The sequence below is a fragment of the Camelus dromedarius genome, chromosome X (genome assembly GCF_036321535.1).
Source record: "Camelus dromedarius isolate mCamDro1 chromosome X, mCamDro1.pat, whole genome shotgun sequence".
NCBI classification, from domain to species: Eukaryota; Metazoa; Chordata; class Mammalia; order Artiodactyla; family Camelidae; genus Camelus; species Camelus dromedarius.
The window spans coordinates 95,402,283-95,420,244 of NC_087472.1; the positions used below are offsets into that span (position 1 = coordinate 95,402,283).

The 17,962-nt window shown below is 41.4% G+C and overlaps 1 long non-coding RNA gene across 1 annotated transcript in view; it reads right to left on the minus strand.

Annotated features, from left to right (window-relative positions):
* LOC135320284 (uncharacterized) overlaps positions 1-17,962 on the minus strand; it is a 262,059-nt gene that overhangs the window by 233,443 nt on the left and 10,654 nt on the right. The gene's annotated exons all lie outside the window — the stretch shown is intronic.

The following is a 17,962-nucleotide window of genomic DNA, read 5'->3' on the forward strand; positions in this document are numbered from 1 at the left end:
TTTCTTTGGTTGTGGGACTCACCTAGAAACTCACTACTATAGGGCTCTGTATTAAACATGAAACTTTAAAGGTCTTTGTGAATGAGAGTAGGAAAAAAAGTTTTGATGGAAGTGACTCCAGACTACAATTCTCATGGAAGGATGTTGGCACTCTGGTTGGTAAAACTAAAAACTTTATGGTTCAGACTAGGGACTATTAGGAGAACCCCCCCACCCCCACCCCCCAAGTGTAGCCTCTACTCTCAGTCTTCTAGTACAACATGACTTCATTTCTGACACATGGAGTTTTCCACATATCAAGCAATTCTTCCACACCAGCTGCAGGTCCAATAATCTAACTCAATTCTGACACTGTCTACCTGGAGACAGCATCAAACAGCACAGGTTAAGTGTTCAGTCCTGGCAGACTGCCATGCACCACCACTTCCACCACCATCACCCTTTCAGATGCCAATTTCAAGCCCAAATTGTGACCTGTACTTCTGACCAACTGGCTTTAAGTCAGAAGTAACCATGACCCCTCCTTAGGTTAGATTAATTTGCTAGAGCAGCTCTCAAAATTCAGGAAAATAGTTTATGTACTAGCTTACTGGTTTATTACAAAGGATTTGAATATCCAGATGAAGAGATGCATAGGGTGAAGTCCAGAAAGGTCCTGAGAATAGGAGCTGCTTTTTGTCCCCATGGAGTGTGGGGTGCACCACCTTCCCAGCATATGGATGCAGTCTTGTTCACCAACCTAGAAGCTCTCCAAATCCCACCCTTCTGGGTTTTTACCAAGGCTTCATTATAGAAGCCTGATTGATTAAATCATCGGTCATGGCTACTTGATTCAACTTCCAGCCTTTCTCCTGTCCCCGGAGGTCAGAAGGTAAGGATGAAAGTTCCAACCATCTAATCACGTAGTTGGTCACCCTCACACCCTCTCCCCCACAATCAGCCCCCCATCCTTGCCCAAAGTCACCTCATTAACATAAATTCAAGTGTGGGTGAAAGGGGCTTTTTATAAATAACAAAATACCTTTTTCCCCTTTATTGTTCTGGGGCTGATTCAGGAATTGAGGCTCTCTGAGGACAAAAGACCAAATGTTAAAACAAAAGACTCCCATTGCTCTTATTATTTAGGAAAACAAAGAGATTTAGGAGCCATGAGCCAGGAACAGAGATGAAGATCAAATATGTGTTCTTTCTTATAAATCGCAGTTATCACAGGGACCAATGGATTCATCATGAAGAGAGTCCAGAGAGAAAGTGACAAGTTTTTTGCCTTATCACAAAGTAAAATGGAGACTAAGTGATGGGCAAATGGCCAAGCAGCACCTACACCAGATAAATTAGAGCAATGTTCTTTGGTAACAACTCAAAGGACCATTAGCAGATGTACAGGTGCCCCATCATCCACTTACCCTAGGACAGCCCAAATAAATCTACATGGCTGGATTTCAGATTCTGAGTCTGATTACAGAAGCACCAGCCCCTAAGCGTAATCAGAGGCCAGAATATAATAGTAACATGACTTATCAAAACCTTGCCTCCAACTCTGTCCTGTCAGCTCAGCATTAATGACTGGAAGAAGCAACAGGATCTTCACTAGTTGGGTTAGAGTGTTTGGGATGTAAGCCTCTGATTGCAGTTAAATGACAGCAAACTCAACAGGATTCACCACATCAACGATCATAGCTGTGGAAGCAATTACCACTCTCCTGACATAAGTGGGGATAAGGGACGGTAGGAATCTAAGTCAGCCTTGCAGTTGACCTGGATTGACTGTCGTCTGCATTTGGTCATAACTAATTTCCAAAGAAGTTTGCAGATCATCTCCTTCTGGGAGGCCAACTTGCAGGGCTTAAGTGTTGGATAAATTAACTCTTACCTGAAGGAAGGTTATTTATGTAAAAACCAATCTAGAAATAAGATTTGGAATTTATCTCAAGCAAAACAAATGAACAGTATATTTGGGCAGAGTCAAAACAGAAAGCAACTCTAGCAGATTTAATCAGCAATGCTAGTTCTTCAGCCTTCCCTATATCCACACCCTTTGTTGCGTGACTTTGCAGTTCCTCACTTTAAGAAGTGGAGAATATTTCTCTGCCACCTGCTGCTTGGTTCAGCCATTTGATTGTTTTGACATTAGGATGTTTGCATATGATGCAAACTGACACTTGTAAAAGTGCTTGGGAAGTAGGTTTGCTCTCATACCTGATCTAATAATTAAATTGAAATAAGGCAGCTGAACAGGAGAAAAACAAATTTAATTTTGTACATATGGTTGCCCCATAAAGACATGAGACTCCTTAGCACTCAGGCAATTGAGTCAGGCAATTCACAATTTCCATAAAATTCATGGCACAATTCCACCAAGCTGATGGCAGTTATATACCATCCTGAGCTAAGAAGGGGGTAGGGATCTGGGGCTTCAGAAGAGGAAAATAATTCACAGGAAGATGAGAAGAGCAAATGTTTGGTAAACACATGTTTGCCAGGCCATGCAGACAAATCTTTATGATGTAAAAAGTTATCTCTGGTAATAGCTCTCTTCCTGGTACAAGTCTGCTATCTCAATTCTTTTAGGTATTTAAGGCAGAAGTAAAAAGCTCTTTCTGAGTCTGCTGGGCACCAATTATCTTCAGCTTGAAATAATCCACATGCCAAAGTGGCACATTCTGGTGCAGCCTGCCCTGGACCCCCTCGAGGACATGGCCAGCTAGTACACTGGTCCTAGGAAGAAGGCTGGAGACATGTGGATCAGAGCCCCCCAGCCAAGCTTAGTCTGGATTGGCCAGAGACCAGCAGAACCACTCACCTGATCCTACCTCAGATCAGCCAACTTCCAATCTGAACCACAGACTCAAAAGAAATAAGTGATTTTTATTTTAAGCACTAAATTCTGGAGTGAAAGCAATAACTCAGGGGGACAATGTTCAAAACTATCTTGAGGAAGTGTTTTCACTTTGAGTATACTAAAAAGAAAAGTGTAAGAGATGACATTGAAGGGCTAAAGGGGAATTCTTTAGCAATGACTTCAGTGCATATAAAGAAAGGTATCACAAAAACAATTAGAACATCTGAAATACTGGAAATACATAAGTATTGCTAATTAGGGGGAGTGAAACAAGTGTCCTTAGACAAAGCTCAAGAACTTTTCTATAGTCATATGTACCTTTATATTAGTAATATGCCCAAGAGAGCATTCTTCATTTTGTTCTTACTAAATCTTTTTAAGTTAACAAGGCTCTTCACTTTATGTTATAAAATAATATTTCTTTACCTTCCATAAAGGTGTGTAATCATGCTAATAGGATTAAGATGATTTATAAACTAAAGGGAGTGGAAAAAGACCAAATATGCCCATATTTCCATATCTCCACAATTTCCATAAAATTCATAACACAATTCCATCAAGCTAATGGCACTTAATATGTATTAGTTGGTAAACATTTTCATAAGGTGGAAGAAACAAAATCTAATAAAAGAACTCCACTCTGAGGCAAAATTGGTTTATTATTCAGGACACCAACAGTCTCAGAAATTAATTCAACATTTTTTAGGTCAGTACAGACATTCAGAGGTACTTTGTTTACCAATGAAACTATTTGTTCTGGACAAAACCTTTATCTTACTACTTCTGTTAACACCATGGAATTAGAAGAATCCAGGTAGGTATCTAGCATCAGATCAAAACAGGTCAGATGCACCTGTATCAGAAACGAGAACTACAAAAGAGAGGGTTGACTGCTTTCACCAAAAAGCATGCCATCATTCAGGTTGCATCATTCAAGCAGATGAGTATTCAAGGAGTAGAATGGGTGGAGCAGGACCAGGAAGGAGGTGGGTTTGATTCTAAGTCATGTAGCAATCGAAAAGAAGAAAAGGTAATTTCTAGAGTCATTAGGAAAAGCTCATGGGGGAAATGGTACATATATTGGGCTACAGACTGACGCACTGCCAGGCCAGCCAGAGGAAGACAGTGATTCAAAAACCAACAACAACAGAAACAAAAATAAATGTCATTAAATGAAGACTAATGAAAATTCTTATACCATTAGAATGATACCTTTAGACTATGAACAAATATTAACTTCAATCCAATCATGCATCTGAAAATAAATGCCCTTTGCATGATTTAGTTTCTTATTTTAGAACCCCAAGGACTTCCTCCTATTATGGAATACTTACTGTCCCATGAATCAGAAGTGAGGAGTAAGACTATTTTAAGGAAGATAGACAAATGACAAAACAAGAACTACATGGCTAATGAAACCGAGCAGGACCCTTATGGGGCCCTCCTGGGTACAAATTCTTTCCACGAGCCCCATTTCTTGTTTGTAGGAAATGGGCTTCATTCGGCCTCCCAGATCTTCCCTGAGTTTCAAAGGGCAGATTCAAACAGTTGATAATCAGAGAAGGGGAGGGGTGCAGAAACAAGGGAGGGACAGTCAAGAAACAATAGTGCAGCACTAAAGCAGAGTCCTAGTTCCTCCTCAAGGGATAAACATCCAGGTATCTCTGAGCTCTTCTGCAGGAACTAAGGCCCCACCCAGGTGGAGGATGGAAACTTCAGGCTGAGCACAAGATTCCTGGAACACTGCCCTGTTACCTCACCAGCAACCAATCAGAAGAAAGTCACACATTCTGCTGCCCTCACCTCAAATTCTGCCTATAAAAACTCCTCCCCAAAAACCATTGGAGAGTTTGGGTCTTTTGAGCATGAGCTGCTTGTTCTCCTTGCTAGGCCCTGCGATAAACCTTTCTCTGCTCCAAACTCCGACTTTTCAGTTTGCTTGGCCTCACTGTGCATCGGGCACACAAACTTGCATTCAACAGTCCCCTATGGTCACCTAACTTCTGTCCTCCCTATCCCTATTCTCCTAGTACCTATCTCTGCCATACCTCTGGTTCCAGAAAAGCAGGACTGCACATATTTCTTGCCTTTAAGAAGCAGAATCATACAGATGAACAGAGAATACCAACTAGCAAGAACCATGAATAGAATATGCAAAGATGTTGACCCCCAATACCAACATTAGACTTCATTAGGCACCAAATAACCTGAAATTCCCTTTCTACATTTGAAAACAAGAATAAAGCAAAATCTAAACTTTTATAATTAGAGCTGTGAACCAGTAGCTTTTCTTTTCTTACTTTCTTATTAATATCGAGTAAGACCCTGCAGGGCACCCCTCCTCCAACCACTGCCTCTTGTTTACAGAAATGCTGAAGTCTCCCAGGCCTCCCTGAGTCATAGAAGAGCAGGCCCAAGCAGTTGATGATTAGGACAAGTCTGCACACAGTAGGGGATGGTGACAACTCTGACCACCTATCTCAATGACTAACTGCGATTGCTTCCGTTTCCTTTTAAAATTTTCATGGCTGAGAAGAATCTTTGGAGATGGTTTTTAAGGACACTGAATCCACCAGATTGCAGGCATTCTGATTAAAAGCAACTTTCCTTTTTGTTACCATGGCTGCTGCCCCTAGAATCACACCCTTGTCCCTCCCTTGAATATAAACCAATTACTCTTATCTAAGTCTCAGGAGGCAGCCCCAAAGAGAAGAAACAAGAACTGGTTAGAACCAACTAGGCCCAAGATGGCAGAGGATTTACCATCCAGTGGATCTTGAGCCTCATTATATGCTCCTTGTAATGTGCTAAATGACACACCCACCAGCGCCATTATAGCTGACTGCCATGACAATAACAGGAAAAGTCTGAACAAGGATGGAAAAAAAAAAAGGCAATTTGCTCCAGCATACCCTGAACAAGGATATGATGGCCAAAGCCTCTAATAAACATCCACATGGCCAGACCCGGAGCTGGAGCTGTCTCTACTGGCCATCTCGGCTGACAGCTCTCTGTTCAAGCACTTTCTTTCCTTTTCCTCTTTTGAGAAATCAAGCAGCTTTTCACTTTGTCCCTCTGCCTCTGCTGTGAATTCTTTCACAGCCAGCGGCAAGGACCCACACTTTGGCGGGCTTCCTAACTTGGGGGTCTCACCATCTGCTAACAGTTTCATATATAAAACATCTAAATCATCAATATTAAGGCCCCCCTCCCCTGAGCATTTCTGCATTTTAAGCATATTATTAATTACAGAAAGGCTATGGTTGTGATATAAATAAGCAATAGGCCACAAAGCACATTTCCCAACATCGTCTTGTGGCTGCTGGGGTGGGGAAAGGCGGGAAAGGCCAGCAATGTGGGCTGGACAATCTGGGCGGGGGGATGGAAATACAGAAGAAAATCTGGGGTCTAATTAACCAAAATGTCTCCTCCCTGTGTGACAATCCCACTCCTGACAGACAGCAGAGCTCCACTTTACAAACTTCTGCAAGCAAAGCTTTCAAGCTAATATTGCTTCAAGGCCCATCATTCTGCCAGAGGTGGCAATACCTTAATTTGTCACTGTCAAACAGGCAAATTTCTTTAATGTCTGCTTATTGTTGTTGTGTTCTGCCATCTTGGGACATACCAGCTTGCTAACATAGCAAGCACACTGGAGATCAACTTCAGGGACATCAAACAGGGCCCATCGCTCTGAACCACCCGCTGTGCTAACCATCCTAGCGAGAGTGATGTGGCTCAGATGAGGGTATTTGCTGGGCCACAGGCTGTCCAAATGTTTCTGCGGGCCTGGCCGTGATGCCTCCAGGAGAGGATGCTGATGAGCAGATATCTATTTCTCTGACACTGAACATTGAATTTGAAACACTCATTCATAATATATGAAATGCTCCATCCTTCTTCCTATTAGAGGCCCCAAATCCATCTCTCAGCACACAGGGAGAACTGAAGTATGGGCACAGAGGATTTCTATCCAGAAGCATCCGAAGAGATTTCTCTCAAGGTCGGGTCAAAGGACCCCTGTAGAAAATCCCACTTGAGGTTTCCAGGTCCTTCACCTGCATCTAATTCAAGGGACTCTGGATTAGTTCAGAGTCAAGGAGAGCAAAAAGCATTAGGCTCCAAGCGTTCCCTGCCATGCGTATTTTCCCCCGTGTGATTCACTAGTTCCTGTTTCAATGTGAGAGTTTTTCACCAATGAACAGAACCAGGGCGAGATTTTTGTGTCGTGTCCTGAAAAGCTATGGGGAAAATAATACTTAACTCTGACACATGATGTAGGAGTGTGCAGTTAAAGGTTGACAGAAGCCAATATTTACAATGTTATTTAGAAATGATAGGACAGTTAGTTACAAAACCCTCCAAAACCTTTACAATAACTCTCTTCCAAGGGTCCTTGCTGTGGGATCAGCTTCCAGTCGGAAACTGCCTGACAACAAAGACATTCGGTGCTAGGAGAATGGCAGCAAAATGAGCAAGACATTTGAAACATCCCCTGCAACCACCCAAAGAGGGAGGAAGGCTCTATGCTGTGGCTCACCGGGGGGAAAACTGCCCCTCAAGGATCGGCATCAGACAAAGTGTCAGGGCAGAATTCCATAGGAGCATTTCATCACTAGTGCGAGGATTACAGTCAGTCATGGGGTTTTACAGGCCCCAGTGTTTAAGGGCACTCCAGTTTAGGTTGTGCCTAATATTTTCTTCTTCTTACCACAGATTTCCTCATTTACACTGTGATCTGCTTTCTCTTCCCACCTTTTTATTGAAATCACCTTATGAGAGTGGACTTTTTGCTTCGTTCTCATCCTGATCGACTGCTAGAGTACTTTCTCCTCTCCTCTGTTGAATCTTCCTCTCTTGGTTTCCTAGAGGTTGCCCTTTTGGGGTTTTCCTGCTCCCCCTCTCCCATCTCCCCTTGGCTTTCCTGCCCCACCTAGTCCCTGTTTATACTTAACGTTAACACTAACCTTGAAACCCTGCTTCTCAGACCTACCATTCTCCTTGTCACAGAGACACCTTTGAATACAACTTCTCCTTTCTCCCCAGTAACCAGTCATCACCAAGACTTTCCAAATCTCCTTTAATTCAGCCCACATTTTCTGCACACCCGTCTGTGAAAAGCACAGTAGGAGTTACTGGGGATTCCAAAGGAATAGGCCCCATCCTTGGGGTGGGGACAGATGCCAACGACCATGTAATGTAAGAAAGAGACATGAAACACCGTTTTCCATAAGGCTTGTCTAGTCTTCGCTGCAACTGCTCCTGGTGCCAGCCAGGCTGATGTGTCCACTACTGTGACAGCCTCTTTACAAGAGGCCATGAGATCACATTTTTTCACACCCTGACTGCCTGCACGCTTCTTTTGGGCTTTTCTTCCCAAAAGTCTAAAATGTTTTCCCACCCAAATGTTAACCGCTTCCAGCCAAAATCCCTCTACCTGGTTTTCGGGCTTCTACATAAGCTGTTATCAGCCTGCCAGTAATACAGAACTTCTTGCTTGATAACAAATTAAATCTCAACTATTCAGTGGGTCCTTCCCTGACAAGTAACAGCCCTCAGTGATCTCTTCTTCTTCTGGAACCCTCAAGTGCCAAAAAGTAAATACAACAAGTTATCTCTTAGTCCATTTAGGCTGCTATGACAAAATTCCACAGACTGGATAGCTTCTAAGCAACAGAAACATTTCTCCAAGTTCTGGAGACCATGTTGGTACCCTGATTGAGAAAGGGCTCTCTTCCTGGTCTCAGACTGGTGTGCCCTCACATGGTGGAAGGGGGCAAGGAAGCTCTCTGGGGCCTCTTTTATAAGGGCATTAATCCCATTCACAAGGGCAGAGCCTTCCATAGGCCCCACCTCCTAACACCATCCATCACCTTAGGGGTAAGGTTTCAACACATGCATTTTGGGGAACACATACAGGCTATATCAAGTAATTTAGTATTTGTTTAATGATCTTATGTTTCTTAATTGTCACATAGGTACTCATTTTTTTTCTTAATTAAAAGATACATGAGGACAGGGTTCTTGTCCTATTTATCCATCATATCCCATGAAGCACTTTGTTAGTATTTATTGGAAGAAAGAAGATAGAGAAGAAATGAAAGAAATATTAATTAAAATCTTCCTATGTGTCAGACACCTTGGGATGCATATATTTTAAAGTACAACCACACTGGAAAGTGGTCTGTTGTTACCTAGTAAACTTAGAGACGTGTCTTCTACAAAACGTGACCACAAAGTCTGCCCCTTTGGTAATGTGCCTTTGCTGCTCTTGCCATCAACGGGTAGAGTCTATCTCCCCACACTCTTTTTTCCAGGATGGCCTCATGACATGTTTTAACTAGTAGGATGAGGTAGATGTGGTGATGTGGGAATACTGAGTATAGCCCTAAAGAAGCCTGGCAATTTCCACTTCTAGTCACCTTGCTGCCATGACACCACTAAGTGAAGAAACCAGGGTAGCCCTTGAAGAGTAGAGCCTACATGCAGAAAGATCTGGACGACAGCTAGCACTGATTGCCAGACATATGAATGAAGCAATCTTGAACCATCTCACTCCAGTCGAGCTGCCAGACGACTAAGCCCAAAACAGACCAGTGAAAGAACTGCCTAGCTGAACCCAGCCTAAACTGCTGAATTCATGAGCAAATAAAGTGGTGGTTGTCCTAAGTCGCTATGTTTATGGTGGCTTGTTACACAGAAACAAATACCTGATTCACCGATTCTTATCTTTTGACTCAGAAATTCCACTTGTAGTTTTAAAGTCTAGAGAAACTCCCAGGAGAAACACAAATGTCCCCAGGAGATATATACAAAAGCTTTCATAGAAGCATTGTTGATAATAGTCCCAAACAGGAAAAAGTTCATAAGTAGAAAAGATCACTCAATTGTGCTATATTCGTAATTTAGAATACAGCTTCAGAATTAGTCTTGATCTGTACATATATTTTAGACACTCTCCTGTATGTATGAAATATTTCATAATTTGCTTAGAATGAAAATTGTCATGTCTTTTATTTGGTGAAATAGGTGAGCAATTTAATTTTCAGGAGCAACCAATATAGCAGACACACAGATGCCTAATGTCACGAATGCCTTGGGATGGCTCATAAATTAACTTTAGCAAAGATAGATGAGGCTGATTTAACAGGAAGGGAAAAGGTTCTGATTTAATAGAATTTGTCATCTACCTTGACATCAGGGCAAGGAAGGCATCCCCCAGGTTTCTGATCTCCTGTACAATTCTTTACATCATTAATATATCTGGTGGGAGGGATAAGAGTCAGTTTGGCTTACAGAGCAAATGCTCCAAGGCAAAGCCAGAAGTTTCAATCTTGCCCCCTCCCTGCAGGTGAGAACCGAAGGCAAAAATGAGACTCTGTGCTCCTTTGCCACCCCGAAGAATTGAAAGGAATTTGTCTACTGAGAACTAAACTATGCAATCAACACATAACGGATTAAAGTACATATCTTCAGAGTTATCATGGCAGATGAGATCGTTTTTCCCAATTCTACACTCTTCCCTCACTTTTCTTAGGGAGTTTACATCCATGCTCTTTGTAGTTCACCTCTCCCTTTGAACAGTTATACATCCCCACTCCGCTGATGCTGGGCTTACCCTGTGACCTTAGTCGACAGAGTGAGGGGGAAGTGACAGTTCCAAGCTGAGGTCTTAAACATCACATGTTTTGCTTGTCCTCTTGCGCTCCTATGACCTGTCATTAGAAGAGCATACTCTAGGCAGCCATGGCCCCAGAGGACCTGAGCCTGAACAGAAGCCTGGCGTCCATCCTGGCCTAGCCAAGTTCAGCCTCATCAGCTGAATCACGGCTGACCTACAGACCTAAGAGCTTGAAAATGAATGTTTGATGTCATCATCACTGAGATTTTCAAGTTGTCTGTTTCACAGTAAAAACTCACAGTCATCTTAAAGAACACATCTCTCCCAGGCCAAGGTCTATCAGAATAGGGGCGGTCAGCCACAGACACAGAAACGAGAAAGCCCGCGAGGCAAACGGACCTCTCCAATAACAACCCCGAAGCGTGTGAACCACACCCATGCACAGAACCTCTCTGATCTGCATATGAAGGCATATATTTAACAAGAAGTTGTCACAAACATTAAACATTCCTCTTACACAATAAACTTTTTGTTCTGATTCCACGCTCACCAAAGAACCCTGCGATGGTGATTTGGCTTCCTGTGTAGCTTGCTTTATAGGGACAGACTTTGATGGTCATTGAAATAATTACACAACATGACACACGTAAATAAGGATGTTCAGAGCCTTGAACAGCACAGAACTCAGTAAGGTTTCACATCTTTAATGTAACCTTTGCCCCTTAGAAAGAAGGGGAACATGGACGGACGTTCTAATGAGAATTGCCGGAAATATAAACAGATCCGAAATCAAACCTGCAGTTGCCCAACTGCCTGGTGAGAGTTTCCCTCCTTACTTAATGAAATGATTTCATTAAGCACGGGGCTCCACTCTCAAAGAGTGTTAACCTCAACAACCTGCATATGGCCAAAGCCTTTTTCTGCCATTCAAGTTTAACTTTTGGCAAAATTAGTAAGTTGTAAAAAGTCATAAAGATATAGTACAAATTTTCGAGTTCCAAAATACATAATAGTGTAGGTCACAGTTTTGTGATCTTCTGGTGCCCACGTGAAGATATATAAACTGATTAATAAAGCCTCAAATTGGAGTTTAAAGCCCTAGTTTTACCTTATAAATGGTGATTTTCATTTGTAGTATATTTGGTTAATCCTCATTATTATTCAAATCTACGAGAGGGCAAATACTTCCATCTTATGTGTGCAGAACCTACAACCCAGGGGAGCTAAATGAGTTCATCTATCAGAATTGTCATGATGTCACAGATAAAATCCAGAACTCAGATACTCTTTAATATGACTAAGTAACTCCTTGAGCTCTTCTGAAATTCAGTTGCTTGGGGATATTACTGTGCAGAAATACTGGCGAGCAACAGTTATTAAAGCGAAAGTTCCTATTACATGTGGAATTTGTCTACTGAGAACTTTATATATCATATATACTGAGTTACTTTATATATCACTAAAGCTTACTGTAATCCACAGTGTCACATCAATGAACTCCTGGGAGTGCACAGCAACAAACACACCAAACACATTAACCAGGGGGGAGCTCAGTTAAAGCAAAGATACAGCATGAGACGGGGCCAAAGCAAGAACGCTGAGTGGGAAGGAGAGGCAGGGCGTTGCTCTGCACAGGCGTTAGGAAGAAACAGATGTTTAAGTTGCTTACAGTGACCGTGTCACTCTAGTCCCATGAAGCCCTGAGAAGGCATCCAGTCTTTCCTCTTGCGTCCCATTCAGAACCTAATCAGAACATTCCAGACAAACTAAGAACAGCAGATGTTTTCTCAAAAGTGAGACGCCTGTAGGGTTTGCTGTGCACAACACACAAATAAGGCTGCTAATTCTTCCAACATACCGTCATCAAATGCTCAGGAAAAGTAAAGGACTACAACAGAACTTTTATTCAGCACCCACTAAATATCAGGGCAGCTTTTTGCTTCCATTTCAAAGAGAAGAAAATGGAGGTTTAAAGAAGTTACATTTCCCAAGAGCATATTACTAATTACTGGCCCAAGGAGTTTTGAACTCAAAACTCTGCAGGTTTTTTTTTTTTTTCTTTTCATTATAATGTGCTCATAATCACGAAGTACCTTGGTTTTTGGGGGTTTTCTGGTTTTTGGTTTTTTAGTGTATGATTGAATCTTTTTTATTGAAGTATAGTCAGTTTACAATGTTGTGTTAGTTTCTGATGTACAGCAGTGATTCAGTTACACACATATATATTCCTTTTCATATTCTTTTTCATTATAGGTTATTACAAGATATTGAATATAGTTTCCTATGCTACACAGTAGTAGGACCTTGTTGTTTATCTCAGAAGTGTTTATTAACAGATGAAATTTCATTTCAGAATTGCAAATCTGCCTTTCTCTTATATTACTTGCATTACATCAATTTTAGTAGTAACTAAATAAACTTAAGGGGTGGGAGAGTCATTTTGTGGTTGTCATTAGCACATATGTTACGTTCAATTACTCTTCCATTTCTTTCCAAATAAATGCATTAATTTTTTTTAACATAATTTTAACATCTCTGGTGATTATTTTCTGTCTGGAAAAGTTCCTTGTTCTTCGAATGTCACTTTTGATCACCTGTAAAATTCTGGGCCATTCTCTAAGGGTCTTGGTAACAATCAGTAGATTTTTGCAACTATCAACTCTCTGAAAGTTTTTGGTACACCTGAATGGCTTTGGTTGTAATCACAAAAGCCAGGCACTATTTGTCATTATTCTGCTATGCAGAATTTTGCGGGTTCTTTCTTTACTTCATCAGCAAGTTACTTAACACCTCAAAGGACAGAAAGCAAGGCAGAGGTTTGAGAATCTTTTCCCTCAGTCTTCCAAGGAACCTTTAACCTTTTGGCAGCAAAAGTGCTGAGGTTCACAAAACTTCGTTAAGAGAAGCCAGCACAAAAGGGGAATTTCCTCTGCAGTTTTTAAAGACAACAGTACAGCATGGAGCCCATCTCCGTTAGTTACACATGTCTCACATCTGTGTACGTCACCCCCATGATGAAATATCTGCCAATATCTGCAGGGGAAAGAGTCGTCAAGACCCAGCACAGTGCAGTCATCGCCTTTACTAAAAGCAAATGTGCGATTGCACTCTGTTTTTCATACTCTAACAGCTAAGCGTTTGGTCACATTTGCCTCTTGACAAATTGAAAAAACAGCTAATCCAATTCTCTCTGGACTTACAGAGCACTAGCCGTATGTTGAAAGTCGTGCTCTGAGTCAGTATTACCGAAAGCAATTTTAAAGAGAGACCGCTGGGAAGGGAGACATAGGCTCAAGGGTGGCACAGGATGATGCAGAGGAGAGAGGGACAGGCAGACAGAGCAGAAAGGGAGAGAGGGAAAAGTTGAGGGGGAAAAAGGAGAAAGACATTGAGAGTGATTAATTTGACAGATGGCAGGCAGGCAGGAAGGATGAAATTTCTATTACTTTCCTACAATCACATCTTTAATGTCTTTTGGCCTTTGGAGAGAAGACTGCCAATTATGCAGCTCTGAAGGAAGCCTTCTAGGCCTACAATCAGTTCTTCAACAAAAACCCTTTCCACCTAATCAGAATAAGAGAGACCAAAATGAATGGAGAGAACATCTCTCCTTTCATCCATATGTATTGCTACCCTTATCCTGCCAGTCACATACTTTATGACTTTCTTATTTCAAAACCCCTCAATGTTCTTCTCAACATGTTACCCAGAAAAGGTTAGATATAAGAAAAGAAGAAACAGAAGTCCACAGTATCATTTAGCTAAACTTTCGTTAAGGGTGTTCCAGTGTGTGTAAAAAAACTGATGACGTAAAGCGAAGACAAGCAAGCAAGCCAGCAAAACCTTAACAACATACAGAAGACTATAACTCAAAAAATAAAAAGAAATTCTTGGGGTAATTTTCTCGCTTACAAATGGCACCTCTCTTCTCATTTCTAAAATATTTGAAGGCTGTTCTATCATTTTAAGAGCAAATACTGTGATTTTATAGTCCATAAAGATTTAATATCATCCTTTTGAGCACTTTATTAGGTTGGGAGTGTTTTTATATTTTATGATGGATTTCCCCAATATGTTAATTTATTTTAAGCTAAGACAGACCCATACTTCTTCCAGAGTTAGAAGCTAGAAGACAGGTGTTAAATGGAAGACACAAAGATGAATTTATTTGCTTGCCTCGCAAGAGAGCCAGGTCCCTCAGGGATGCATTCAGCAGGTCTCCGAGAATTGAAAGAGTTAAATATTTAGGAAAGAGGGGCTGTAGGGGAGGAAAAATAATTTCCCCTTTATCCTTCTAGGTTCTCAGCTGAAACCCCACTGTTTTCCTCTTACTAATCTGTCTTATTACAAACAGAAGTTTAATAACATGGATACCTCCTGTACACATGGGAGAGACCCAAGAAAACTGAGTAACTCCTTGAAATGGCCCAAGCCACCACCTTCAATATCATCTCCAGCTAAGACAAAAGAAGACGTTGGGGTTGGGAAAACCAGTTATGGGAGGTTACCAGGCAAAGTAGAGCAAACAAGGGTAGGATTGTAAAGCAGATTTACATCCACATCTACACTGTTAAGTTTCTAGAGACTTAGTCATGCTTGTCCTCCTGGTACAGGAGGGAGACACCCTTACAAGTGGAGATTTCCTTTATAAACTTAAATGTCTCTTACAAAAGGGTAGCTTCTACTTGGTTTTCCAGGGCTTCTCCTCTGTCTGCTGTTTCTTAAAAATAATCAGCTTAAAATCATCCTTATGCCAAATAGGTATATTTTGGGGTGGCAAATTCTGCTCCCCTTCAGGAGAATGTACTCCAAATAAGGCAATATTCTGGATTGAGTCCTCTGGTTGTCCTACAAGGTGTATTGTGATAGACTGCTTGAATTGTTACTTTCAAATTTCACATCACTGATGCAAGGGAGTCTAGTTTCAAATGTGTCTGGGCTGGAGACGTAAAATTCAGTGGGGCCTGGACCATTCTGTGCATGCTTGAAGTCTATCAAAGATGTTCTTTAACACTTTAACAAAGAATAACAATTCAATTTGCCAAATATATGTTTTTACTGATACTTTTTTTTTTTTTTTTTTTTGGATGTGGAGTTCTCAAAGCTTATTTTAACACCTCTGGAGCCAAGAAAAACATTTTGGATACTTACCATACAAAATGTGTCAAGACATAGTTCATTTAATTCTTACCACAACCCAATAAGGTGCTATTAACCCATCAAGATACACAGTATTTTCCTAAAGTAGACTTGTTAGGTTAGCACAGATGTCTCCTTACAAAGGTAACCAACTAACATCAGCAACAGAAAACAAAAACCTGCAGACAGGAGGCCCATTTAAGCAGTGGCATTGCAAACTCAATCAAGTTTCCATTCTGTCTGATTCACTTTAACAGAAATCTGTATGAGAAGGGCAGGCCTGAGTTGCACTTGCTATAGTCATTTGCTAACATTGAACACAGAGGAGGTTTTCTCAGTCTAGAGAGGGTCATTTGTACTCTAAATCTAAATTTCTACCTTAGTTATTTATGACCCACGACTTACCTCTTCTCTTAAGACAGTGAATCCTTTGAGGTATTTTCAATTACCCTCTCACAGTACTTTTCAAGAGAGTTGGTCAATAGATATTTGTGAAATGACTAAATAGAGTCCCAAACTATTTAACCATTTCAGCATGTATTACAATCTGATTGTGTGATTTGCATTGGTCTTGCCTGTGTATACGAGTAGGGCCAGCTCGGTTCTGCCCTTACCATACTACTATTCTGGTGGGGAGACATACATGCCGATAAACAGGCAGAAGTAAAGAAGATCCTTGTACAATGGAGGTGTTCACCAAGCCCAAGAGGAGACCGGAAGATGCTGCCCCTTAGTTTGCTGGAGAGTGAGGGTGAGCTGATCAGATTGAAGAGGAAAAGAGCTGACATAGGGTCTACACAGCCAAGACAGAGAAGCTCAGACCATCACAGCAGGAATGAACCCAGAAGGACAATTCCAAGAGTAAGAGAACAGGATGGATCAGAAGGTACAGAATTTTATCATGAAAAGACCACTCATCTCTGAGTCTAAAGACCTAATTCTAGTTCCAACTCTGCTACTGAATTACTAGTTTATCTGGGGAAAATTTCTTAAAACTTCTAAAACTGTATAGTATGGCTGGTAAATACGCCTCGCAGTGAGGAGTCATTGTCCAAGTTAGGATTTAGTGTCCTGTGTTGAAAAAACAAAAAACAAGACAACAGGTCAAAAATAGTCGCTTATGCTTGTGAAATGGAGTCTCCTTAAAACTGAGTTCCCCTGCCAAGTTTGTGATTAACCTCTCTATCCAAAATTTCATTTCCTTCCTTGTCCCCTCTGATTTCAATCCTGTGTTAACTGTCAGATGACAAAACTGCTATTGTCGATAACATCATTTCTAAACTCAGCCTGTTCCTCCAGGACCAAAGGAGCTCAGACACCTCCTTGAACCACAGACCACCAAAAACCATAGACATCCTCACTCCTGAGAGTACGACTAAGAAATGCCACGAGATGCGATGCTTAATCTCACCTTCTTTGTTCCTCCCCTTTAAGAACCCCGGACTGTCAGGGTTTGGCTGGCTGCACCAGTGGTACACGAGCCCTTTTGCTTGGTCACACTAAGTCCCACATCACCAAACCAAGAGTTCATTATGGCTTCAGTTCTCCCCAAAACAGAACCTTCAACCAGTCAATCAGGAATCACCTAATCAGCACTACTTAGGCCATCTGCCTGATAGGCCCCTACCAGCCCCTAAAGGAAAGTAACTTTGCCATAACCAACCTGCTTTTTCGCCTGGTCTAGTTTTCTTGTTCCTGCCCCCTTCTGCCTATAAAAGTCTTTCATTTTGTACAACTAACTCCGCAGAGTGCCTTTCTAGCTGCTAGGTTTGGATGCTGCCTGACCCTTATCAATTTTTACTCAAATAAACTCTTGAAAACTTTCATATGCCTCAGTTTATCTTTTAACACCTGAATTATTCTCTGCTCCAAACAGTATCCTATGTCTTCTGAAAACGAACAAACAAAAAAAAAACAAATGCTCCTTTCTGTACTCTTAATGGTGTGGTTCAAATAGATTTTCCCAACTCTTTAAGAAGGGCCCTTAAGCCACTCCTGATGTTATCACCCACGGATCTAGAACACGGACACCAGTTTGGACTTTGTGAGTTTGAGTCCTGGTCTTGCCACTTTCTAACCGCGTGACCTTGGTTAATTTACTTAACCCCTGTTAAGTCTCAGTCTTACATTTAAAGTATACACAGTGAATAAGAGCTAATCTATCTCACTACATGGAAAGCATACAGCAGAGTACTAGAACACAGCAAGTATTTATTAAAAGTCAGCTGTAATTGTTATTTCCTCCTCCTCCTCCTCACCACCATCACCATTTGAGCCAAAGAGCTTGGGGCAGCCAGGCTTCTGGCTGTATGGAGGAAGCCAGTACAAAAGCAGACAGGAAATGGAGAAAGCCCATGATT